General features: G+C 41.9%; 1 protein-coding gene across 7 annotated transcripts in view; it reads left to right on the top strand.

Annotated features, from left to right (window-relative positions):
• Positions 1-15232, top strand: part of LOC122815447 (protein FAM107B-like) — a 766954-nt gene that overhangs the window by 674298 nt on the left and 77424 nt on the right. The gene's annotated exons all lie outside the window — the stretch shown is intronic.

Here is a 15232-nt window from a genome sequence, read left to right as displayed (position 1 = left end):
TCTAGTGTCTGTCAGTCTGGGATGACATGCTCGACAAGCCACATTGCTTCGCTAGGGACGGCTTGCACCTATCACCCTTAGGCTTTGGTATACTGGCCAAGGCTCTTGCCACCCCCATAGTGCCTTTTTTAGGCAAGGCTCAAAGGACAAACCCACCTCCATAGACAACCCAAGGATAAAAACACTAAAGATAATGCTACTCAATGCCAGAAATCTAAACCTCAAGATGCACTCACTCGAGGCTCTCCTCAGTATGGAGAAAATCGATGTCTGTGCAGTAACAGAAACCTGGTTCAAGGCTCCTGAGAGCACCCCAGCACTACCAGGTTATAACTCATACCATGCTCTTCGGCCCCAAAACTCGGACCGAAGCACAAAAGGAGGGGGAGTATCTATATTCATCAAAGATACCTACACCTCCAGGTTAGTGGCACTGCACGAAGTATCGGAAACCATCCATGTGCAACTAACAACGGGCAAAACTGCCTTTCAGTTTGTAGCCTGCTACAGAACTCCCTCCCTATTACAGGAAACCCACTTGGCATTCCTGAGAACACTGGAGAAGATGAAGGTCTCTCCAAACACTATGTTATTGGGTGACTTCAACTACCCAAGCATTGACTGGGAAAACTACTCAAGCCCAAACACCCTCGCCCAACGGTTCCTTGAATTTATAAACTAACGCAATGGAACAACTGGTTACCACTCCCACAAGAGGGAACAACATATTGGACCTGGTCATCACCAACATGGGGACTCTGTGTTCCACACCAGAGGTAAACCCCTCATTGGTAAGATCAGACCATAAACAAATTTCCCTGGACATCCATATCCCGTCCCCACCCCCAGCCAAGGAAATCACTGTAAAGAATTTCTCAAAAGCCAACTTTGCACTCCTCAAGACTGAGGTGGAATCCTTCAAAGCCCCTGGGCCAGAGGATAATACAGCCTAATCCGCAGAATCCTTTATAAATGCATTCTATGAGCACCTGCAGGAATGCATGGATCGTGCTATCCCAAATAAAACCAAGACTCACTCCTCCAAAAACAGGAGACCAGTCTGGTGGACCCCGGCCATAAATAAGCTATACAACAGAATGAGGAAGCTACTACATGACAGAGCAAAATCCCAAAAAGGGAAGGTATCTCTGATCAGTATTAGCAAGAAACTTCGATCCCTCATAAAATTATCAAAGGCTAGCTTCGAAAGAAAAATTGCCCTAGACACTAAAGATAATCACAAGGCCTTCTTTCGTTATGTCAGGAACATGGGCAGAAACTCCCAGATATGCTCTGAATTGTTGCATAACGGTATAAAATATACCGAACCTACAGACATAGCCAACATCCTGGCAGACAGATTCAGCGCAAACTTCTCTCTCTCCCCCCCCCAAAGGAGCAAATGCCTACCCCAACTGAATGTAACCTCCCTGACATCACAGATGCACAGGTGAAAGCTGCCCTTTCCAAAGCAAAAAACACAGCATCTGTAACTGAACCCTCACATTAAGTCAATGTTCAAACTTAGCCTTACTACAGGATATGTACCCAAAGAATGGCGTACAGCTACAGTGGTCCCACTCCACAAAGGTGGTGCCACAACGGACCTCAGAAACTATCGCCCCATAAGCCTGACTAGTCTGGTCTGTAAAGCTATGGAGCGTATTATCATGGAACTCCTAAACAAAGACATTGGGAGCCTCCAGACACTGGACCCCTACTCAATTTGGCTTTAAGGGCAGATCTTGCCTCTTAAACCTAGTTGATTTCTTTGAAACAGTTACCAAAGCCATAGATGAGGGCAAGGTAGTCCACACAGCCTACCTGGACCTCGAAAAAGCCTTTGACACAATACCCCACTCGGGCATCATAAATAAGCTTACCAGCTTAAATATCAACCCCTATATCATAAGATGGGTTGCAAACTGGCTCAGAGATAGAACCCACATGGTCAGAATCGCAGGTGCCATGTCCGAATCCAAACCAGTTACAAGTGGCATCCCACAGGGCTCAGTTCTGGGACCTCTCTTGTTCGGTATATACTTCTCTGAGGTTCAGGCTAACACGGGGAGATTATGGCTGACGAAGTTCGCAGATGACTGCAAACTGGGGCCATAATCAAATCTCCAGCTGACACAAGCATCCTCTAAAAGGGTCTCACAGAGACGGATGCTTGGTGCCAGAGCCACGGCCTCAAGCTAAATGCTAAAAAGTGCATAGTCATCCCCTTTGCGAAAAACAAGGTGCCCACAAATTACCACATAGGTGGTAATCCATTAAGTACAGAAGAAGTAATTAGAGATTTGGGGACCAACGTAGATAGTAATCTCTCCTTTGATAATCACGTTGCCAAAGTGGTTAGAAAGACCTTCTATATAGCCCACCTCATCACTAAAGGGTTCGCATCTCGATCGAGAGAGGTCATTGTGCCCCTCTACTCGTCACTCATCAGGCCCATAATTGAATACAATGCCCCTTTTGGGATGTACCTTACCCGACACCTGCAGCAACTGGAGAGACCCCAAAAGTACCTCACCAAGAGGATCATGGGCTACAAACAGATGTCCTATGCAACTCGACTAAAGAAACTCCAGCTCTACTCAGTTGCTTACCGCCTACTCAGAGGTGAGCTATGCCTGACGTACAAAGCCATGTCAAACACAGAATTAATGGACATGCTCCACCTCAAAAAATCCAAGTCCCTTAGAGCTGCATGCTCCAGGGACCTAAACCTCAGCACAAAAAATAGGACATGCTGGAGGGACAGATTCATTTCCCAGAGGCTCCCCTCACTCTGGAATAGAATCCCAATTCATGTTAGACATAGCCCCTCGCTGACCCTCTTCAAGCGAAATCTGGACGCGTGGATGGGAAATCGCAAATTCACCCCTGGGATCTCTTCTGTGTCCCTGCTAGACAGAGGCACAGTAAACTAATCTTAAAAGGGTACCTTCTGTGACCTACTTTAGAGGCACAGTAGGCTAATCTAATAGGGAGGCGGAAGCCAAATACATTCTGGCTAGGCTTATAAATGCCCTAGGGCAGATAACCTAGTATCTACCTATGAACCTATATAAATGTTCTAGAGCTGAGGGCGGTGCTTCTGGCGTTGCAAGCATTCCATCCCCTGCTGCCGTCTGGGACGATTGCAGTACAGTCTGATAACATGGCGGTGGTCTGGTACATCAACAAACAGGGTGGAACCAAATCTTACCCCCATTGTCGAGAGACCATGAGGATACGGCAATAGGCAATCGCTACCAACCGTTTTCTTCAAGCAAAGCACATTCCCGGGAGTTCCAACCTGATAGCAGACAGATTCAGCAGGTGCATTCTACAACCTCACGAGTGGTCCCTGAATCCCTTGATAGCGACAGAGATCTTCCGCTGCTGGGGCCGTCCTTGCTGTGACCTCTTTGCATTCCTGACCAACTACAAATGCAGCAACTACTTCACCCTGATTCCCCCTCCGGGACGGTCACCCAGGGACACTCTAGTCCATGATTGGCCCTCGGGTCTTCTTTATGCATTTCCCACCTCTCCCCCTCATTCCCCAGTTTCTGAAGAAAGCCCATCAGTTGAAGAGCAAGGTGATCCTCAAAGCACCATATTGGCCTCGTCAGATTTAGTTCCCCTTCCTTTGGCGTCACCTGCTAGATCAACCATGGATTCTCCATCCAACCCCGGGGTTGATCTCACATCCACAGAACCTGATTCATCCCAACTTGGACAGCCTGAAGCTCACAGCTTGGCTCCTCCAATTCCCTTGATTGACAGGCAGAATGATCTTTCTTTACCAGTATGGGACATTCTTATTGCATCTCATAAGTCTTCCACTAGAATTACTTATCTAAGCAAGTGGAAAAGATTTACCTGTTGGCTGAAAGAAAAACAAGTAGATCCCTTCTAAGCACCTGTGTCGATAATGCTAGAGTATCTGGCCAACCTATTTCAATCGGGTCTATCAGCCTCTACCATTAGAGTTCGTTTGGCTGCAATATCGAATTTCCATGAGGGTGTCCAAGACTCCTCATGTCACACAAATTATGCAAGACCTTCATAAAAGGTGTGAATCATCTGAAGCCCCCTTTTAGAGAACCTATTCAACCATGGGACCTGTCATTAGTTCTACAAGCTCTGACTATGCCACCTTTCAAACCAGCTTCTTCTTGCGACCTCAAATATTTGTCATGGAAAACCTTGTTTTTGGTCGCCATTACTTCTGCCAGACGTATCTCTGAGCTTCAAGCCTTATGCATTGAGTTCATACTTGATTTTTCATAGAGATAGTGTCTTTGAGAACTAATCCTTCATGTCTGCCAAAAGTGATCTCTGGAATGTCCATTAATCAAACCATTGAATTGCCAGTTTTCTTCCCCAGTCATTCAAACAAAGGAAAGTATTGCCTACGTACCCTCGATATATATATATATATATATATATTCACAGGCAAAGTTGTTTCTACTTGAACAGGACTAAGGCCTCTCGTAAATCAGACCAGTTATTTTAGGCCTATTCTGGACCTAGATTAGGTTGTGCTGTTGCTAAGGTCACATTGGCTAGATGGTTGAAAGACCTTGTGACCTTCATTTATACACAACATAATATTCCATTGCCTACTACCATAAAGGCTCATTCAACAAGGTCGGTGGCAACTTCTGCTGCCTTCCATGCTAGAGCTTCTTTCCATGACATCTGTGCAGCTGCAACTTGGGCTACACCTCATACCTTCATCTATCATTACAAATTGGATTTGACCTCCAGGGGAAGAGCATCTTTTGGTTCTGTGGTGCTCAGGAATGTCCTTCCATGAGAGCCTCCCAGGAATAGAGGTAGCTGAGGACTCTGCCCCATACATAATGAATGAACAAGGATTAACAATATCAGATAAAGAAGTTATGTCTTACCATAACGTTCCATCTGTATTGTTGATCCTCGTTCAGTCATTACGACCCTCCCTCCTTCCTCCTCCTGTGGATCACACCATTCAGTTCTTTTAGGTCATTTGACCAGAGGTAGCCTCTACCTTCTTTTGACTTGCAAACTCAATCTGACGTAACAGGGAGTGTGGAATTCTGGGTAAGAGTTTAGCTTGAGAGTTTGTAGCTGACACGAGCTTGGAAGATGGCCAGCTCGGTTTTGAGGTCGGAACCGATACCCATACGTAATGACTGCATGAGGATCAACAATACAGATGGAACGTTATGGTAAGACATAACTTCTTTTTACATAGTTTCCTCTTCTTGACAATGATACCATATAAAAAGAAAGCGACAGAATATTTCCTTTTACTGGCAATTTGTCTGTTCTCAGTATCCACAAAAGATCTTGACTTTATAGTATCCTGATTACACCATTTGCCTCTTATTTTATAGCTTTAATTTTTTCATCTGTTATATTTTCCAGTAGTTTTACATCATAATATTTTATTACATACATTATGGTGGAGGTGACTGCGGTGGTGATGCTGCGGTAGCATTGTCGCCTCATAGCAAGATGTTGTCCTGTTCGATTCTCAGCTAGAGCGTCTTCTGTGTGGAGGCATACGTGAATGGGGCATGCCTTCTTTGAAGGTTGTGCATCAGGGCTGGTAACCCGGTACGTAAAAATCCACTGCCAATCATTAGCGAACCGGAGTTCCGCTGTGGCGACCCCTAACCGGGAAAAGCCGAAAGACACAAACCAATGGTGGAGGTGTTATGGTAGGGATTAAAGATGGCTATGAGACCTGTGATTATTATATGTTCAGTGATAACACCAGTACTATAGACTGTGTAACTGTGACAATAGAGACAACCCTGGAACATGTAACAATTGGAGTGTATAGCCCACCAAAGTCAAGTGCAGATGGCCTAGAGGAATTCGTACATTTCTTCCATGAAACACAGGAGGGAAGAATAATATTAGCTGGGGACTTAAATTTACCAGAAACAGACTGGAATAATGTTGATTCAACAACGTTAGTAAGGAAATTATTCACAGCATATATTCAGGAACAATTGATTCAGATTGTAAAAAAAAAATCTACCATGGGGAAGGAACATACTAAACATTGTTTGTGTTCCCAAATAAATTACTGTAACTTCAAGTTGAGTTTTACCACCATTGATGTGCAGTGATCATGGGGTTATAAAGATTGATTTGTTGCTAGATAATTCTGCCAAACTAAAATCTAAGCCAGTGCACAGAAGGTTAATTGCAGATTATATGGAAGTAAAAACAGTTGCTATGTAAAGCTAACTGGAGTAAGGTGTTCACTGGAAAAACTGCAGATGGAATGTGGAAAATTTTGGAACAGAAATTGTTTGTAAAAAAATCAAAAAAATGTTTAACATCAGGATCTAGGCGTATAACATCAGGTGGATATATTTCCATAAGGACAAGATATTTGATTAAGGTGAGAGACAAAAAATATATAAGAAATGGAAGAAAGGTCGAACTACAACTATTGAAGTAAACAAGCTGGACAAACAGATTAAGCATAGTGTAATATGAGATCAAGAAAATTTTGAACATTTTTATAAAGATATTGAACATAATAGGAAGCTTTTTTATAGATACATAAGATGTGAAAGGAGTAAAGAGACACTGATAAACTGTGTGCAGATTCTAAAATGTATTCTCAGACACAAATTATAGATATAATTACAAAATCTTATGCAAAACAGTTTGGCTCCACAAATGGGGGTGGTAAGTTGTCCTAGTGACATCTAGATAACCCCAGATACTGGAATCAAATTAGATTATATTGAAAAAGTACTGCGCAAACTAGATACAAACAAAGCACAGGGAGGAGACTGAATTAGTAACAATGACCTGAGAACACTTCAGCAAGAACTTACAGTACCCCACTATATTTGTTATTCACTAGGTCATATAAATATGGGGATATTCCTCAAGATTGGAGAAATGTGCTTATTAAACCTGTTTATAAGGGAAAGGGGAGCAGGACATAAACCCATAGTCATATAGAACCTTATGTCTACTTTCATGTTGTGGAAAAATAATGGAGAGAGTAATAAGTTATTGTCAGAACTGGATAGGTTGGGACTTGAAACCATATATCAGCATGCATATGTTGAAAACAGATCTATTACCACCTGTAACATGATGTTCTATAACTATATAATAACAGCTATGAATGAAAAATTGTGTTGTGATATAATTTGTATAGATTTAACTTCAGCATTTGATAGGGTCAAACACAAAACTCTGATCACACAAAACACTGATCAATGAATTAGTACAGCTAGGTATTGATGTACTCTTGATAAGATGGATAGCAGCATGGCTTACTACAAATAGGATGTAGCAAGTATCATACAGCAACTGGACAGGCAAAATCCTTGGTTACAATCAGGGTGTCTCACAGGGCTTTGTCCTAGGCCCTTATTTTGTAGATTGTATCTTTCAGACCTAACTTTTTTATCTGAGGTGTTCTACAGTCTATATGCAGGCAACCTGAAATTGGGTAAACTGATTACATGCGTTACAGATAATGGCATGTCTGCAAAATAACTTGGCTAAATTGACTATTTGGGCACAGGAGGATAATATGCTGATGAATGCATCAAAAACTAAGCATATGAGATTTGGTAGACACAAATTGGAAGGTGAATATTTAATACAGCACACAGTGATTGAAACTGTAGACTAATTTAAGGACCTGAGTATATGGGTAGATTCAGCTATGAGTTTTTCTAAGGACCTGAGTATATGGGTAGATTCAGCTATGAGTTTTTCTAATCCTATCAACCATTTGGTTAATGATAGTTATAGAACTTTAGGCTGTATAAAAAGATTTATTAAGTGTAGGAAATCAAAAATAAGTAATTGATGTTCTTCGTTTTCCATTGCTGCAGTCCTTACTATTGGGTATAGTCCGCATCCAGTCGGCCCGAATACCAGAGTATAAGGCTGACGTCGGTCAGGGCGCATTAGACTGACGTCAGTACGTCAGGGTACTAATGCGCATGACCGGCGTCATATCCTCAGTCTTTTTTGCCGCGTGGTCCGATGCAGAAGCAGTTTTGCGAGTGCAGGTTGGCGTTCTGAAATATTTCCGAAACCGGAGTTTCAGACCGAATCAGAGTTGGCTAAGTACCCCGTTGGGGAACATTTTGGTTTTTTCTTGCCTCAGTATTTAACCGGATGTCAGAAAAAGTGAATAACTGTATTTCTTGTGGGAAACAAATACCTCATAGGGATTACCATACATTGTGTATACCTTGTTTAGGGCCTGAGCACGGCGCTGTTGGTTGCCGCTCTTGTGCTAGGTTTAACAAACGCACTATTAAGAGGAGGTTAGACTGTGCCAGATTAGTGTTTGGGAAGCGTTGCAATTATAAAATGCCGTCGGATGCTCCGGCCCGCTTCGTCAAGAAGCGCAAGGACAAAACAGCGAAGCCTAGGGTTGATGAACCGGCAGTCCCGGACGTCGGTTCTTTAGGAGGCTCAGTGGAGCCTGAGGTTTTGCCAGGAGTTTCTATGGAGTCTCAGGCAGAAACTTTACTGTTACAGGATGTACCCTCTCAGGAGGCAGGCCAGGCTGAGGGGCTTCTCAGGTAACTATTCTTCCCTCTCTTCCCAAAGTAGTTAGAGCCTCTCCTTCTGTTGCCAAAACTTCTTTTAGAGGTAGGCCAAGTTCAGCTTCAGTAGGGGCTTCTCCTAGCATTTCGGGTTCTGTACCTAAGAAACATATGCTTAAAATGGCTGAAGATTTGATTACTATGATTAGAGGTTCTATGGGCCCTCCTGATAAGAGGCCTAGGGTGGAACCAGAGTTTGACAGTTTTGAACAGGGTTCAGGGGCTTCTGAGTCTTCTGGCTAAGATTTGCAGCAGTATCCTCATTATTCTGATTCTGATGTGGATGATGCCACTCCGGCTTCTCCTCCTGAGGATTTTTCATTTTCAGAGACTCTGCATTCCATGAGGGAGCACTTTAAATGGGAAGGCCAGGATTACTCTGATTCCAGGAAGAGGCTTAGGGAATTCTTGTTTTTACCCCAGCATAGGCCCTTAGCTATACCTCCTGTGTTAAATGTGGTGGAAGATGTTTTTGCTGAGGCTTCCCTGAACCCTGATTCTTTGCCTCCTGCTCCTGTTAAACCTGATAGGAACTATAGGGTGCCCGAAGCTCATAAGTATTTGTTTAAGAGTCCTAGGGCGGACCCAGAAACTGTTTCTCAGGGGCCTAAAGGTGTTAAGGCCTCTGTGGTTAAAAATCCTGTTCCCACTGACAAAGAGGCAAGGGCGTTGGATAGGTGGGGTAAGAAAGTGTATACTTCTTCCACTCTAGCCATGAGGCGTTGAATTGTCAGTTTCACATGCTGAAATATCAAAATTATCTCCTTTCACAATTGAAATCTAAGGTGGATGCTTTGGCGGAAGGTATTGATTGTAAAGAATTGCTGGATTTAGTTTATGTGTCTGAACAAGTGGGCAAGCATTCTTTGCAATGTGGTTTTGATGCTGTGCAGGCCTCCTCGAGGGTGGCTGCCACTAGTTCTGTTCTTCGCAGGCATGCCTGGTTGAGGGATCAAAATTTGGCTGAGCATGTTAAGACAAGGATTTTGGATGCTCCTTTACAGTCTGATGTGTTGTTTGGTTCACCTGTGGAAGCAGTTTTAAAGAAAATGGAGGACAAAGCTAAGTCTATGCAAACTGTTAAAGATTTTTGCAGGTACAGCCACGAAGTTTAGTAGAAATTGGCCTGCTAAGGGGTGGACATATCCTGCTTATGATTCCCAGTCTAGGGGTAGGTCTAGACGTGGTAGGGGCAGGGCTCAAGGTTCTTTTAGGCCTAGAACAGGAGTTCACCTGCTCAGACTTCTGGTGAGGGCAGGGGTCAGTCCTTTCGTAAACAGACCCAATGACCTGCCTTTTCAGCTGCCAGTAGATTCTCGCCTGGCAGCTCCTTTGGGAGGACGACTGTCTCTTTTCAAAGAAAATTGGGATTTAATTACTCAAGACAGATGGGTGTTGGACATCATTCACCACGGTTACAGATTTTATTTCCATACAATGCCCCTTTCAAAGGCATGCCAGACGTTCCTCCTCCACAAAGAAGAGAGGCTCACAAGCAAGTTTCTCAGTTACTCCAAATGGGGCCATTCAGCCAGTCCCTGTATCAGAAAGGGGCCTAGGATTTTATTCTCGCATGTTCCTAGTACCAAAGAAGGGGAACACGTGGAGACCGATTTTGGATTTATCTCTCCTCAACACTTATCTGGACATTCCCAAGTTCAAGATGTTGACGTTACAACAGCTTTTACCCTGCTGGGCAAAGATCACTGGATGGTAACTTTAGATCTCAAGGAAGCTTACCTTCATGTGCCTATCAGGCTAAGTTGCAGGAAGTATCTGCGGTTTCGAGCTGGAGATTCTCATTATCAGTTCTCTGCATTGCCCTTTGGCTTATCTACTGCGCCCAGAGTATTCACAAAGGTTCTGGCTCCAGTGATAGCTTACTTCAGGCTACAAGGAATTCAAATCTATCCTTATTTAGACGACTGCCTGATTCTGGCTCAAGAAAAGGAAGACCTTCTACAGCATCTGGAATATGTTATAGCAGTGCTAAGATGCCTAGGGTATTCTGTGAACGAAATAAAGTCCAGTCTAGTACCCTCTCAAGACATGTGCTTTCTGGGTGTGAGACTGAATACAGCAGCCCAGATGGCCTTTTTAACCCCGGACAAACAAAAGAGTCTATCACTTTACTTCCATCAACTATCTCTTCAGTCCGTGCTGACTGCAAAGACAGTCCTTCAAGCATTAGGGTTCATGGCATCTTGTATTCTGGTGCTTCCCAATGCCAAACTGCATATGAGGAAGTTACAATGGTATCTCAAAAATGTATGGACACAGCACTGCCAGGATTTAGACACTGTCATTCAAATAATACCTTGCCTTCAAAGAGAATTTTTGTGGTGGGCTCAGGAATGTCACCTAAACAAGGGACTCTCTGTGACCCGGCCAGAGGCGAGTCAGATTTTAACGACAGATGCCTCGGATTTTGCTTGGGGAGCTCATCTAAATGGAAAGTGGATACAAGACAAGTGGCCTGCCAGACTACAGCATCTACATATCAACATGAAGGAGATGTTAGCAGTCCAGTTCGCATTACTGGCTTTCAAGGAGTTACTTCTTCCAGGGCAGGTGTTGATTCTAACAGACAACACAACTGTCATGTGGTACATCAACAAACAAGGGGAACACATTCTTATCCTCTATGCAGGCAAGCAATGATTTTATGGGAGACTGCCACGCTTGCACCTAACTCTTCAGGCAAGGTTTCTGCCAGGAGCACAGAACTCCTTAGCAGATGTGTTAAGCAGACAAATCATGGATCCCCACGAGTGGAAACTGGATCTTCATGTATTTCAGAACTTGACAGTGTCATGGGGAACTCCAGACATAGATCTGTTCGCTTCTCCACTAAACCACCAGCTGCCACAGTTTTGCACCAAGGGGTTTCATCACACAGCTTGGAAAGTGGATGCTCTGTCTTTCAGTTGGACAAACCTTCATGTGTATGCCTTTCCACCTCTGCCTCTTCTTCCAAAGGTACTGTTAAAGGTCAGACAGGACAGGCCAAGGATGATTTTGATAGCTCCAGATTGGCCTCAGCAACACTGGTACCCACTACTACGGAGTCTGGTAAAGAAGCCTCCATGGCCTTTACCTTTGATTCCACATCTGTTATCCCAGCAGGACGGTCATCTGCTCAATGTCAAGCTTCACTCTCTTCATCTGACAGCCTGGCATATTCTGTGTTGAAACACAGCAGGTCTCAACTTCCTCAACAAGTTTTAAATGTGATTATGGAAGCTAGAAGACCTAGTACAAGGAAAGTGTACGCAGAAAAATGGAAGAGATTTTTATTTTGGAGTAAAGCAAAGAATTTGGAGATTTCTGAGCCTAATTTGAGTGTGGCTCTTCAATATCTTACTGAGTTACTGGACAAGGGTCTGTCCTTCTCTTCCATTAAGATTCATGCTGCAGCAATCTCAGCTCACTATGATTGTGACCCACCATTGTTTTCGCATCCTTTGTTCAAGCAGTTTCTTAGAGGGCAAAGAATATCAGGCCCCCACGTAAAGCTCCTACTCCTGCTTGGGATCTCAATTTTGTGTTGGAAAAACTTACTCTACAACCTTTTGAGCCTGCGGCTACTGCTGAATTGAAATATTTGTCATGGAAGACTGCTTTTTTGTTGGCTATTACTTCTGCGAGAAGGGTGTCTGAGTTGCAGGCCCTTATGGCAGTCGAGCCCTTTTGATTTTCCATAAGGATAGGGTATCATTACGTACTAATCCTTCCTTTATGCCTAAGGTGGTTTCTAGTGTGGCTTTAAACCAAACTATTCATTTGCCTACTTTTTATGCAGACCCCCAAAATAAAGGGGAAAAGATTTTGCATACTTTAGATGTACACAGGCAATTGCGTTATTACTTAAGCAGGACTAAGGATTTTAGGCAGTCTCAGCAGTTGTTTGTTTCTTTTGCTTTGAGTTCGCAGGGCAAGCCTGTGTCAAAACAAACTATTTCTAGGTGGATTGGCTTTTGCATTGCATTTTGTTATTCCCATCATGGCAAGGAGATTCCAGCTGGGATTAGGCCTCATTCCACTAGGGCTACTGCCACTTCAACAGCATTTCTACGGGGTGGCAACTAAGGATATTTTGGAAGCAGCTACTTGGAGTTCAGTGCATACTTTCTCTAAGCATTATCACCTTCCTATCTACTCTAAGTCTAGGGCTGGTTTTGCCACAGCTGTTTTGCAAGGCATGTTGTCAGCTCCTGCTTCTTTATGATTTGCCAGCCTCCTTACCTCTGCTTTGGGATTCTACCCAATAGTAAGGACTGCAGCAATGGAAAACGAAGAACATAGTACAGTTTTGTACCTACCATAAATGTAGATGTTCGAGGATTCCATTGCTGCAGTCCAATTTACCCTCCCTCCTTCCCTCTGTGTTTAGGGGTGGTTGTGTAGGTGAGTTTACATGCTTATATTTTTGTATATATTGTTCATGTTTTGGTGCAGGTATTTTGGGCCTTGTCTTTTTAGGGTCTTCTGACATCTGGGGCAAGAAAAGACTGAGGATATGACGCCGGTCATGCGCATTAGTACCCTGACGTACTGACGTCAGTCTAATGCGCCCTGACCGACGTCAGCCTTATACTCTGGTATTCGGGCCGACTGGATGCGGACTATACCCAATAGTAAGGACTGCAGCAATGGAATCCTCGAACATCTACATTTATGGTAGGTACAAAACTGTACTTTTTAGTTGCATTAGACCAAAACTTGAGTATGGAATAAAAGTATGGAAACCCTATAAGAAAACAAGCATGAGTAAACTGGAAAGACTACAACTGAAGTATACAAGGGTAGCCATGGATGTGAAAATTTAAATTATTATGAAAGGCTAAAATATCTGAACTTGTATAGTGTCTCACACAGATACCCAAGAGGAAATCTTATTCAAGTATATAGGGCATGTAGTGATAGCTACCTCTGGGAATGTTTGAGGTTAAAAAAAAGTACTAGAGAATCGTCAGACAATTTATGTAGAAGATTCTATAGGAATGAGAAGTGTGATGATTAGCTGTCTGAGAGTAGCTGATGCATGGAACAGACTACCAAATTGCATTAAAGCAAGTACTACTTTTAAGAACATCCTGGATACTTATTATGGGAACAAGTGTTTTGGTATATTGGCAACCTAGAAGGGCATTAATGCCCATGCTTGAAATATTTGTATGCATGCACTTGCACCATACTTTTCGATCTTTAGCCATATCATCAGTTTTTATTTTCCACAAAAATGTTTTTTCTTGGTAACATTTTTTCTTAATTTATACACTGTTTTGTCTTTTGCTATTTTTTTTAACCATACCCCCCACACATTTATCATACTTGTATTTATGCACTTCTCCTACTAATCTCTCATTTTTTTAATTTATCCACTTTAACAGTTGGTACAAATTTAACAAAGCAGCATATACCACTGGATTAATTAAACCTAAATCTCCCTCCTCTTTATTTGCATACAACCCCCCTCTTTTACTTGGTTTAATGTAGAACCAATATAAAAATTATCTGCAGTAATTCCTTTTTCAAGTACTGTTGGCTAAGCACGCTATTTTTCCCTTCAGTAATGAATTTGTCAAGTAAGTCTTTTCTTTTTTTTCCAAAATGTTTTTATTCATTTTATAACACAGTAACTTGTAACAAAACAAACTATATACAATGTCCATAACTAAAAAGAAATACACATAGAAGAACACTTAATATTTCTCTAACAGATTAGACAATTTTGTCTAAGCAATTAAATGATAAGTTGTGTTGTTAGTCCTTGCTTTTGTAGTAGCAATCTCATTCTTACAAATGTATTTTACAAGATGAATGAACTGACAGGGGAAGATTGGGATTTCCATTTTTTTAAACAGCTTTATTAAATTGAAATAAGAAAACATATTGAGTTATGTACAATTTTGAATATGAATAATAGTGTCAATGAAAATTAAAAAAAACCCCACTATTTACAGTGACATTTTCTACAAATACAAGTTAATAAATTGGAAACACTTTTAAATATCATTACAATAATGTTAATTATCTAACAAATAGTATGCTTTCTTCCACATGTTGCATATAATAGTTTTCCTAGAGGATCTCGCCCTATTGGTCAGTATCTCTAAATGACATACTTCAAAAAGTAAATTTTTGAATTAATTTACTGAGGGGGGATTTAGACTTCGTTTCTTGTAATAGTTTTCCTGGCTACCAATAATATACACCAGAGCAGAGGCTGATTAGCTTCTGTAATACAATTTGGAACAGGAGTGTTAAACAATACAAGTGATTTTGAGAGAAAAAATTGTCTGTAAAAATAGCTTGCAAGAAGAAAGTAATGTCATTCCAGAATTTTTTTTATTTCTATGCAATCATATACCATTTGAGCCCAATCCACATTAACTTCTTTATTACACCTCCAACAGTTAACTTTCTTCTTAAATTTACTTAAAGTGGGGTGATAAAAGCTCTATGCAAATATCTCCATGTGAAATGTTTCCATCTTAGTGATGAAGTAGTTAGACTAGCTGATTGTGATATATGTAATTTGTCTTTTTCCTGAATAATTATTTCCCTACAAATAATTCCAATAATTATCTGGTGTATTATCTAGGTCTAGTTTAATTGCCTTATATAAGTGAGACAAAATG

Source organism: Protopterus annectens, chromosome 11.part0 (assembly GCF_019279795.1).
Source record: "Protopterus annectens isolate FY-2018-M chromosome 11.part0, PAN1.0, whole genome shotgun sequence".
Classification (NCBI taxonomy): Eukaryota; Metazoa; Chordata; order Ceratodontiformes; family Protopteridae; genus Protopterus; species Protopterus annectens.
Note: the sequence above shows the minus strand (reverse complement) of the source record. Positions and strands in the feature narration are given on the sequence as shown.